The sequence below is a fragment of the Dromaius novaehollandiae genome, chromosome 3, assembly GCF_036370855.1.
Source record: "Dromaius novaehollandiae isolate bDroNov1 chromosome 3, bDroNov1.hap1, whole genome shotgun sequence".
NCBI lineage: Eukaryota > Metazoa > Chordata > Aves > Casuariiformes > Dromaiidae > Dromaius > Dromaius novaehollandiae.
The window spans coordinates 46,061,696-46,074,036 of record NC_088100.1 but is presented as its reverse complement, the minus strand read 5'-3'; the positions used below and the strand labels follow the sequence as shown (position 1 = coordinate 46,074,036).

Below are 12,341 nucleotides of genomic sequence, written 5' to 3'. Positions count from 1 at the left end.
AGTGTGCACATAGTGGGGCTGAGGGCCACTTTTCCCTCCCTGCTGTGTTTACTGACAAGCCAGCACAGGAATATAAAGGCAAGAAGTATTGCGGTGAGCACTTGCTGTCTCCTCTCAGATTAATATGCCTGATACATGACTAGCCGAATTCAGTGGAAAGTTTCTAACTATCTGCAATGGACATGTGATCATCCTTTAATATCTTCCAGCTCATGTCAGGCAGGAGGAAACATGATGTCTAGTAGAGTGCCCACTATGAAACAGACACTTTCCAGAATTCTCTGAAATTTTCTATTAAATGTTTTCTCAAGGCTGCTAATAGCTGAAAATGGATGACATATAGCATGACAGCAGTGCTTAAAAACCGTAAGAGATCACCATGCTTGGAACGCAGTGCTAGCACATATTTTTAGTGGGAAAAGCAGAGGACAAAGCTTTTAACCTCCTCTGTTCTGGTATTCCTCCCTTGCTCTGGCTGGTGCAGCATATGCTCCTGCATCATGCAGTGCAGCTGTACAGGTACCCACACAGCTCATGGCCATACTGCCCCTGAACGCAGCTTTCCTCTCTTTATTGTACTTACTGTTTAGATAGACAGTGTAATGGTTGAGAGGGGAAATGGAGACATGGAGCAGTGAAGTGACTTACAAAAGGTCCTCCAGCCTTCATAATTCTTCTTCTTAGATGAAGAAGTCTTCTATTCTGTTATGCTATGCTATGCTACTCTATTCTTCTATTTCTTCTTGCATGTTCTGTGGTTCTTCACAGACAGCTGAAACGTCCCCTGATAGCATTGTTAGCACTGTGCCACAGCTGTTCTCTATGCCACGCTGTCACATTGAGAAGTGACATACTCTTATGGGATTTTTTTAGGCAAAAAGCATGTGCCCAACATGCATTGTGTGCACATTTGCACATGCACACAAGAAATAGCCAAGCTTAATGCAGTTATGATCAGAAGAACAAGCATTGAGAATATATACACTGCAAGGGAAAACAAGTTCTAACCAGTCTGACATGTTCTAAAACCTGTGGTGGTCTGGGAAAGGAGAGGGCAGGAAGAATGGGAAAAGATGAAGGACAGAATGGCTGAGAAACACTAAGACCACTGTCTCTAGTAACTCTATACAGTCTTCATAATGGCGCAGGGAAAACGTTAGACAGCAAAGTTATACAGCATGGGAGTTGAGGAAGGTACAAGGACTGGATAAAATGGAAAGGGGAAGAAAAATAATACCTTGAAGAAAAAATTAGACAAGAAAAATACTTTGATCAGCAAAGTGAAGGTATCTTTAAACACATATTATAGCTTTCATTTTGAATTATTTGTGGAATTCTGCTACCAGATGGAAACTTGTACCTCCTGTTGATACTGAGCCCCTGAAATAAATAAAAGCTAGAAAAAGAGTGCTAGTCTTCATGCTGAAACCATCTGTTGATCTTTTGTTTTGATATCATTTCATATTGTGCACATTTTAAAGCTTCTTGCCAGTCTACTTCTAATTGCACTGTTCTGTTTTCACTTTCTGTTTTCAGGGATTTATTTTTTATAAAGATTTGCTTAATAAGTTACAAATTCTAACCTCGACAAAAGAGTAAACCATTTGAACAGGGAAGTGAGGCTGGGTTTGGGTATGACTACCTCCCTATGCTAAAGCCTAAACTTTCAGATGTCTAAAAACTGAAAGGAGAGAGAAGACTGTTCATAGTCTTATCCCAGTATAATTTACAACAGCTGCAGAGCAGTTCTAAACCAGCCTGTTCTGCCATTTGCCAGCAAGGAGATTCCTGGGCATGACTAATGGTGGTATACGTGGGAATAATCAATACAACATAGAAATAAAATCAATTCTTTTTCTAAATACCTGTCTGTCTGGCCATAATCTACTTTGATCCAAGACAGAAATAGAAGAAATATGTTCTTTTGAAACCAAGAAGACAGCACTCTCCAAACAAAGGTTTTCTCTTGCAAATCTTGCAAATGAGGCTCTCTTGCTACACAAAATATGCTGAAAAGCAGTGTTCCAGTATCTAAGATTCATTTTAAAAAAAAATGTGAAAGAGAAAAGATTAGCAGCCTCTAATTTTAAGAGACAAATGACAAATTTGCATGTAAGGACATCCACCAGACTTGTATGTTGGGAGGAGGAGAGAGTATGGCAATTATTGATAAGCTGATGCATTGTGGTAGAAGAATGGAAAGTGGGAACTAGACAAGTGTATCACCTGAATACAGCTATCCCGCAACTCTGAAACCCTCTGCCACAGTTTGGCAAGCTGGCCTGGTTCCCTAACATGAAATAGAGCTTTTAATCTGAAAATCTGGACTATAGCGATAAGCACTGATTAATGTGACACATGATTCAGTGACACAAGGAATTGTAATTATTCATAATTCATCATGATTGTGATGATTCACAAAGATTATTCACATGCAATTTTATCATGAAAATCTTAATTATTAAAATCCTCTAAAACCATCAGAGAATAAGGAATGCATATTTTCTCCCAAAAAGAATAATTTCTTAATCTTTGCCACAGAATTTAGAGCACACTTACTCTGGTGTCAAAAGCTTTTTGCTATCATTGTTCCTGCTACTTCCTTATTTCAAAGGTAGCACCAGGAGCTAAAACTAATATTTATTTGCAGTTTATAAATAAAAACCTTGTATTGAATTGATAAAAATACATTAAAAAAAACATGGCCGGTTATGAGAGGTTGTGTCCCAGTGACGCTGAACTAAGAACCTGGAGGCACTGGACCTATTCTAATCCTTATTACAATTTCAGTCTGAGCTTAAGCAATTTAATTCACGTCTCTGTGCCTGCACTTTCTTCCTCTGCTTCTTGGATTTCCTATATAAGACTATAATTTCTTTGGGGCAGCACTATCTCACTAAATCTACGTAATAAGTTTATTATGTCAGAACTCTAATCTCATTTTGACCTTCTCAATACTACTGTAATGCAAAAGTAAAAATAAACTAAGTAATGAAACTAGTAATTAAGTAGGCTAACTAATAAGAAGAAGATATAATCATGTGAGATTTCTTTTTTAGGCAATGACAAAAGACAGAGAACAAATCTCTTGCTGTCATAACACGAGCTTACAAGAGAAAAAAAGAGTATGAATATTGATCACAACTTTCTCTGTTCCTTCTTGAGAGAGTAAGATGTATTGATTTGGGGTTATTCTACAGCTTCCATTTAGCCAGACAGAGCAAAGATGGCAAGAAATGAAAATGTATTTCTTGTAAAATTCTAATTGCGCAAAGGCATCCCAGGTGTCTATTTCTCCCATACACACTGCACCATGTAAATGTACTCAAACTTTAAGACCACCTCCAAAAAATCCTCTGGGAAAGTAAAGTGAGATGCAAGCAAACAGAAGGTGCCTCAGCCCAAGTTATGATCCTGAAAATTCTATGGCCTAACGCTAGAGCCAGTGAAAGTCTATAGTTTTTTAGAGCCGCAATATTTCATCTCAACAGGACGGCTCTCTTTCAGGAAACCACTAGCTATAAGTGCTACTCCCATTCTTTATTTCTACTTGGATGGTCTTAGATTTGGCTATTTTAGGAGAAAGAGAGGTAAAAATTTTGTTCCATTTGCTTATATGGTACGCAAGGAAAATCTGCTCCTCACTGGAAGTGACAACCTAACATCCCAGTACAGCATCTGATAACCTTTGGGTCTCATCAGTGTCCATTTTAATTGAAAGATTCAGGTTCATATTCAGATTGCTTTGAATAGAATCCAGCTCAGTTTAACTTTTACATGTATCTTTATATTCAAAACATGATTTTTCAGAATAAAGTACATAGAAATGTGACCAGTTACAGAATACCTTAAATGCACTTGCCTGAGCTGCTAAGCAGGGAGTACATACAAGACCTCAGTCAGTCACTAAAGACATATTTGTTCTTCTGAGTAAACAAACATTATTTTACCCTTGTTATTTGCTTAAGAAATTAATTTTGAATATTAACTTTAGAAATAAAATAATCTTTTGCAAGTGATATAATTTAAGCACTTTCTCAAGGATTATATCTGAAAGCTGTATATTTCTGAAAACTGTGAGTACTGGTGCTTTGTTTACTCATCTGTTTTCTGAATGAATATCCTGATGCAAAATGGTGTTAAAGGAAGTATTTTATAAATACAGACAGAAAAAAAAATCCTAGAAAAGGTACTGCTTATTACAGGCATCCCATATAGACAGAAGAATTTATGTGAAAGTGTGTGTGGAGGCATTCAGTCTGCTAAAACAATTTCCATATTGCCTATTTTCTGTCTTTCATATCAAAGACTTGGAAATATCCTTTTCTTTATGGTAATTATTGCTTCACTGGGAGGCTTTTCATTTTCTTCTGATGCAGTAGTCAGCAATTTATAAATGCAGTCTCTGCTGTTGTGGAACACTTAGCCCTCATGTTGCTGTCAGTCACTTGGAGCAGCAAAAGCAAAGTAATTCAGAAGGGACCAAATAGATAACATGCAGCTTACCTGGTCATCCAGTGCACACAAGGAATCAAGTATGTTTTATTCAGACAGCATATAATGCAAAGCCATCAAAGAATTTCAACTTAAATTCCAGACCTTTTAGAAGAAAGAGGTATGACTGAGCAGCCGTGTTGTTGTAAAACCCCATTTTCAGAGGCTTAGTACTTTCAGATGAAAAATACCATTTGGATGAAATTTCCAATGCTTATTGTCAGTCCAAAGAAGATTTGGAGTGTGTGTTTGTGAGAATAGTTGGTAAAAGTCTATTCATTTATCCTAAGACAAAGTGTTTTTCAGCTGCTTTTCATCTCTTACCTTCCACATTCTTCTCCCCAGTGAAATGAAGTAGAGTGCCTGTCCAAAAAAATGCCAAATACATCTTGATAGATGAAGTAGAAATAAGAGGAGGAGCTCACACAGCACAAAGAGGTGGCTGGAAGCATGAGAGAATTACTTCTCCAAGCTGAGGAGAGAGGGTGAAAGAAGTGATTTTGGTGTGCCTGAAGAAAACAAAGCAGTAAGTCTCTGAAATTTAATCCATGTGCACAGTATTATTTTCCTGAAAAGGTTTTTAGCAACATAACTACGGCTGCCAATTCTTATGACAGATATGCAGGATATATATCATACCATTATGTAGGAGCTTATAGAGTTATATAAAAAATCACAGCTTGCTTGTTGTTGGTGGTGGTGGTTTCTGCCCTCTTGGCTGGAAAAACTTAAACCCAAGCAGCTCAAAAGCAAGCTAAAAAATAGGTCTTTTTAATGTAGTCTCATGATTTTTAGAACCTGCATTATAACTCTGCAAATCTTGGCAGTTGAGCGTACCTCATATTATGTCTTATTGTCAACATTAGCAGAATGTTACTTATTTACAGTAACTCCATTTGGCCCAGCTCCTGTGGCATGAGAAACAAAAACAGCAAACGTCCTCTGTCCAAAATAATGCAAGTATGAGATTACTAACTACTAGTGTGACCATTCCAGCCTGCAGTGAGGAGCTGGGATCTAGGCATGCGCAGACATTGTTAAGTTAAATATTATCTAAATGGTTTGTGTCACTGCAGCAATAAAATGAGATGGAAGAGAAGGGGATATTAGGACGTTAAACATTGTAAAGTCAGAGGTCTTGTCTAAGTAGTTTCAGCTGTCTCTACAGTCAAGGAGAGAGAGGGAGATGAGGGGAGCATCTCTGAAAGGTGATCCGTCTCATCAGAAAGACGGTGTCTAAGACAGGCACATCCAGAGAAATTTCCCACACATAAATAGCTTGAACTAGATCCCTAATTTTTTTCATGGTAAAAATTAGACAAAATAACAGTCAGCCAACCTGCACGAGATTTCAGTGTGATTTACTATCGCTAGTGTATGCTAACACTTTAGCTAGTGTGTGTTTGGCCAGGGCATGCTGGTGTAATCATTCTTGTCACTTGTTATCTGGGGCAGCTAAAGCTTGTTCAGGTAAGCAGGTACATGTTGCAGTCTCAGAAATGGTTACCCTAAATAAACAAAGACTGAAGTGATTTCAGTAGGTTGAGATTTTGGCTGTTTCTACAAGCTCAGCTACTAAAAACAGATTTCTGAGCTGTTAGGAAGATGTAATTAATTATGAAAAGATCATTTTCATAGTAAACCTGGAAGGTGGCCAGTAAGTCCTTGCTTTCCCTGTGAGGGATTAAGAATCAGTTTTAGGTTTGCAAGAGGCATACCCAAACCAGTGAAAAGCAGTTGAAAAAATCATTAGTGATTTTTATACAGCATTCAAATGTCCATAAGAAGACATGGCTAAATTAATGAAGTTTCTGTTGCCTCTGTCACATTTTACAGAAAAGGATATTCAAAAGCTGTAGAAAGGCCTGTGGAACTGTTAAAAAGGCATGCTCTCCACAATCAGTCAACCCCCTCTGGCAGAATGGAAATAAACGGAATAAAATGGAATCAAATGGCCTTCAATATCTGCCCTCAAAGCTATGAAGTAAGCAAAACCAACTTTTTTTTACTGTTGGGTTTTCAACCAGCTGTGTCAATCTCTGTCATGTATTCACCAGTGTTATCATGCTTATTTAGTACATGGCTTCTATATCTATTTCTGGAAGATACAGATATGCCTGCATTACAGAGCATTCAGATCAGAAGTCCAACACATCTTGAGCCCATTGGATTCCTTAAATATGTGCTGACTCTCAAGATATGCATGCCTATCCAGAAAGCGCTGACTAGAACTATCATGCTGCACCACTGGTGCTGACTGGTGAACTGCACCAATGCAAGGAGCACATCTGGGATTTCTGAATTTTGTACAGACTTGTAGAGACTCCTACAACAACTGCACAGCAAGAATCCTGGATGAACATCCAAAATCTTCAAATTCTATCTCATTACATCTTCTAGCTGGAAATAAAAGGTGATTCCATAGAAACCTAGAAATATGGTAGCCCTATCTGAACACTGCAGAACACTGATGGGATTCTGCAGCCTGTATACTCATGTTAATAGGATTTATATTTCATTATCAATTGCTTGCAATTAAAAAAGAAACAGTTCAAATTTTCATTTTTTTAAAAAATGTAATATTAAATGGTATTTGATAGATGAATACAACACAGGTATAAAACGTCTTTGTTATTGATTTCTGAATTTTTCTCTAGCTTTATGGAAATCTAATGAACTCACGACAGGTCCTCTGTTCTCTCTCTCTCCATTCCCAATGCAATTGAAATATTTTCATGTTCAGCCTTTTCTTTTTAATTTAGACTGATACCATTACAATAAGTGCATGAATGGGTCAGTATAGCATCTCAGGCTAATTTATAGCCCATGGAAATTACTGACTCTCAAAGTTTCATAGTAGTGCCAAATTTCTGTAACACTTCTTTTTTCAAGCCACCTTCAGTTGTAAGCAATTTATAATATCTTGTAGAAGGCCATTAATTTTAAGCGTTGTGTCTACTCAGCAGGTCGACTTATTGGTTGAAGCAATTCTAAACTAATATCTTTCCAGGAGAAAATAAATTCTAACCTCTCCACTATTGCAATATTGTGATTCAAATGCAGGCACAGAACAGTAAATTCTCACATGATGGCAACCCTGCTCTCCGCATGGGCATGTCCTAGAACCTAGTGCCAGAAAGGCTCTAATTTGTCAGGTGACATCTTGGCCCCATTACAGTCAATGGCAAAACTCCCACTGACCTCAATAGGGATTTTACCCATACAATACATTTTCTTGTCAGTGTGGAAGTTTTTGTTACTCTATATGCCATAAGACCTCATCCTGGAAACAATATAGACCACAGAAATTCTTAAACACACTTCTAGGGATATCAGACTGCATTTCCTACAATAAAAAATATCATCTGTTAGTTCCTTTTAACTTCTTTTGTTTCCTACCACTAGGAGCCCACATATATCTGTACTCATCTTAGAAGGTATAAATAAAAGGCAGGAAAGTACAGGGAAGGACAATAGGACACTATATATCCAGTTGTGCTCCACTAGCACAACTAAGCCATTGCATATTGAGAGGATTCATAGGTCCCTGCTGCCTATCAGATCATAGTCAACTCTGCATGTTGTAGCAGCCTTGGTCAAAGGACACTATAGTTTCTTCACCATAAACCAACTCTAAATTCTTATAATGTTGTCTCAGCTCCTATCTACAGTATGTTACTTGGTTTGGGGTCCATCTCAAATCGTAAGTACACTTCAAAAGCCACATTATCATCACCTAGATGAAATCTATCTATTTGATCTTTTCCATCAATAGATGCAATAAACAAGCACATATACCTACATTCCTGAGGTGTTAAAGAAGGTAGTAGCTGTTTGCAGAGAGAAAAACAGCTTACTCAGATGCACCTTTATACAAATGCGGAGATATTTAGCGACCCCTTGTTACATAGATATTTTTTATAGATTTGGCATAATACAGAGTAGTAAAGTTGCCAAATTTCATACAATTTGCAAGTATATAGTTTCAAGTATTTACAGGACATATATTTTAAATCCCCAGTAACAGGTACACCAGCTCTCAACATTTTGTTTCCTTTTTGTTGTATTTATGTTTTTTTAAAGCAAAGTATAAATTCTAAATGAACTGATGTCATAAAATTGGCCAAGTAAGGGACTGATTTATATAAACTCACGTACTAGATATCAAGCATCTGGCTCTTGCTGCAAAATGCATAAAAGGCACCTAAAACAGTATTTATGTTGGACACCAGAGATTGAGTTATCAGGCTTTACTGTGATTGCTGTCACTTTATTTTTAGCTGCTCTTTACTATATATCCTCCATTGAGTACTTATTTTCCCCAGGTAGCTGGAAATCCAAGATTTTTGGTCATCAATCAAGTCTGAGAGAATGATAGAAAATAAAATAGGACTTTTTCTGAAGCAGCTGATATATAGTTGATTTCCTGCAGTGTTCACATAAACAAAATTTCTTTGAACAAACAAACTTACCTAAGCAAGAGAAGTGGAAGTTAAGAATTCATGCTCTGACCCTGCAATAGGATCTCTCTGTATGAGACCATGGCAAAAGTGGAGCATAGCTCATAAAGTCTTTGGAGTTAAAGGATACAATAGAATTGTCAGTAAAGATACAGAACTGTGGTAATCTCTGTAATGGTGGAGCTGGGAATTCATTTAATACTGCTCACGTTTTTTAAGAATGCACTCTGTAAATATTCTTTTGAGATATAAATAATTGCTAGCATGTCCATCATAATTAAAATCCCCTTTTTTGTAGCTGCAAAATGGTGAAAATAGTTCATTTATATGAACTTTATCTCTAAACTTATGAACTTATATATTCATCTATTTGTCTAATAACCATAAATGTGGGCAAAATATAATTTGCTACAAATCCTTGATATAAATTTTTGAAAGTTATACCAAGTAGTCATATTATTCTAATTTCCTCTTCCTTTATCATTTTTATATGTACTTCACATATAGGGTCATTTTTGATGCATGCAGATATAGCCTATCTTTAACACATGCAGATGTTACTGTAGATATGGTCCAGTATAATTTTACTTCTTCATGTAACTATCCCACTATACAGTAATTGCTTTCAGAATTTTGATGTGAAAATTAAATGGTTTTAAAAATCTTTCCTGCATAACTAAAACTTTCAAAATAATAAAAATAATCTTGTAAGAACATATGCTCGATTTTTAAATGTGGGTGTAAATGTCTAAAGAGATACAAGTTATTTCACTCTATTTTTACAATCCAGGGTACATTTTTGCAGTTTCAGATTTATGTCACATTGTGCATCCCACCTTAGCAATTTGCATCCAGACTGTGAGTCCTGAAACCAACTACTGTTTAAGTGTGGGGTTTCCAAACTACCCAGGTTTCTCAGCTTCCACTACTAAATTTTTAGAATAGCTTATTTCTTGACAATGCCACATTCATGTTTGTGCTCTAACATTGTCTACAAACTCCTAGCTATTATGCCTGTATACATTCTTTACACACTGCTGATGGAGCAAATGCTGTATAGAAACAGCTAATGCCTGGGATGGATGTTTCCCTGCTCTCTCTTTCCTGGGAAAGAAGTTTTGAACTCTAACTGTAGCAAGGGAGATTTCAGTCAGAGAGCCAACGGTCTAATCTAAGAGTATCTAAAAGCAGTAATAGACTGCCTGAGAAGGTCCTTAAGTAATTCCTCTGCTCAGGAATGGCTTATGCATACCTGGTTCTGTCTTTATGGGAGGGACACATGATCCTCAACATTTCCTCCAGCTTTTACCCTACAAGGGTAGTAGTTACTGCACTGATGTAGTAGATAGACCACCTGAGTTTCATTTCTTCCTCAGGTTTGCAAGAATGTAAATGGTCACCAGGTGCCCTTGGCAGGGGGGCATTTAGACTGCTTAGTGAGGGATGTGGCTTCAGAGGCTGGAAACACAGGCTGTCTCTGCTGTGTGTGTGATGAGCAGTTATTTGGAGATGCCTTCACAGAAGAAACCTATGAATTAGATTAGTTTCCCAAGTAGTTGGTGAGCATGTTGTCCTGCAAGAAGGAAGAACTGGATTTCAATCTTACCTCCAGTAAAAAAATGATTGTATATCGTAGGTAAAATATAGCAAAGTTATACAATTTTGCCTGTTTTGCTGTATGTCTTGTAAATGCTTTATAAACAAGTTGTACCATAAGCTATGAAGACTTCGGCTCCATTTCTCCTTCCTCATAGTCCAGAATCATGGTTTACCATTTGGGGCTGTCCAGTGACCCCACTTGAAGCTTCTCTTTTAGCCAAAAGACACAATGTAAATAGAAATGTTTCTCATCGACCACTCTGCTGAAATGAGAATGAAAATTAATCTTGGGTTCAAAGCAAAGGAGGAAAAAGAAAATGTACAAGTAACAGCTGATGTTGTCACCTACTTTCTTAGGACTTAAAATGTGGATCGAATAATGATCAATGTTGTTTTTGTGTCAGAATACCAAAAGGAGAACAACCAATAGTCTAAATCATGATGTGAAATCTGTCCCCTGAGGGTGTTGTGATTTCCTTTGGGCAAAATGAGCTAGGAATGAAGTAGTTAGTACCTTAGCACCCACTGACTGGCAATGAGTTTTAAGGCTCATGAGTTTTGGACAAAGAAGTCACAGTCCAGTATGAAAGACGGTGGACTATCCATCTCAACTACTGTCTCAGCCATCTCATCCACATTAATCTAAAACCAATGCAACCACTTTATTTGATTCTTAACACAATGAGTGCATCTCATAGGTTCTTCAGAGGATCACTCAGCTGACAGCAGGCCATAAGAAGTTTTTGAGGTCATACACCTAGATTTTCTCAATCCAGCTCACCATGTCTACCTCCTTTCTCAATCCATCTCTTCTACCTCACCCAATTACCTCCATTTCAGTCCATTAAAATGGGATCCCTAAAGAAGAAAATAGATATTAGGAGACCTTGGTATATTCAGTTGTCTGAATATAGCCAAAAGAAGAAACATCTAGAAATGTCTGAAATTATGTGCTTTGAATTTTGTGCTGCCTTAGTGACCAGCACTCAGCATTTTAAATGATTTGCACATTGTCTTGTAGGTCCTGGAGGGAAATGGCTGCCTGGTGACCCAGTGGGTCTTTGTTCCTGGAGGACTAGTAAAGCAAGTGCCTAAGAGGATTTGTAAACTTCTGGTTGTGGTTACTTCTTGTCTGGTCTATAGAGCTGATGCTGTCTCTTCTTAGAGAATTCTCATACCATTCTCATACAAGAATGGTTAGATTTTTCACTCAGAAGCTGCTTCTCTCTTTTGAATATGTCTGCTTAGACATCTAAAAGTCCAACAAGATGGCTGCCATCCATACTGACCAACTTGTAGACACAGCCTAGTGTGGGTCCATGGCCTACCAGTGTCTGTCCATGGACGAGCTCATCTCCATTTCGCAGTAACAGCATAAATTATGGCTTTAAGAAGAGTTCTTTTTCCAGAAGGACATTCTAGTAAGGGAGTTTATTTTTTCCTCTCTTCAGCATACCTCTTTTGCCCTGTAAGTACAGTATATGAGCAATAATAATCATCTAAACATATACAAATGATGAAAGAAAAAATGCCAAGGCATCACTTACTTAGAAAAGAATATGCAGGTGTGCATAGTGGTTCACAAGCTGAACATATGTTTGCAATTTTATGCTGCTGATGCTAGAAAAAAAAAAGAAAAAAAAAGAAAAGAAAAGAATCCCATATATCACATTGGGATGTATAAACAGGAGGGTAGCTTGCAAAATGCATGAGCAGTAATGTGCATAAAGACAGCATACCTCAAAAGAAATTTGTTTATTGATGAGCAATCTTTTCCTTAAGTGTTAG

The 12,341-nt window shown here is 37.3% G+C and overlaps 1 long non-coding RNA gene across 1 annotated transcript; it reads left to right on the top strand.

Moving 5' to 3' along the window:
• Positions 1 to 4,958: 4,958 nt before the first annotated feature.
• On the top strand, positions 4,959 to 7,121 carry LOC135328016 (uncharacterized). The gene is made up of 2 exons (XR_010388742.1): positions 4,959 to 5,020; positions 6,331 to 7,121. It is a non-coding gene; the product is annotated as an uncharacterized LOC135328016 (long non-coding RNA).
• The last annotated feature ends 5,220 nt before the right edge of the window (positions 7,122 to 12,341 follow it).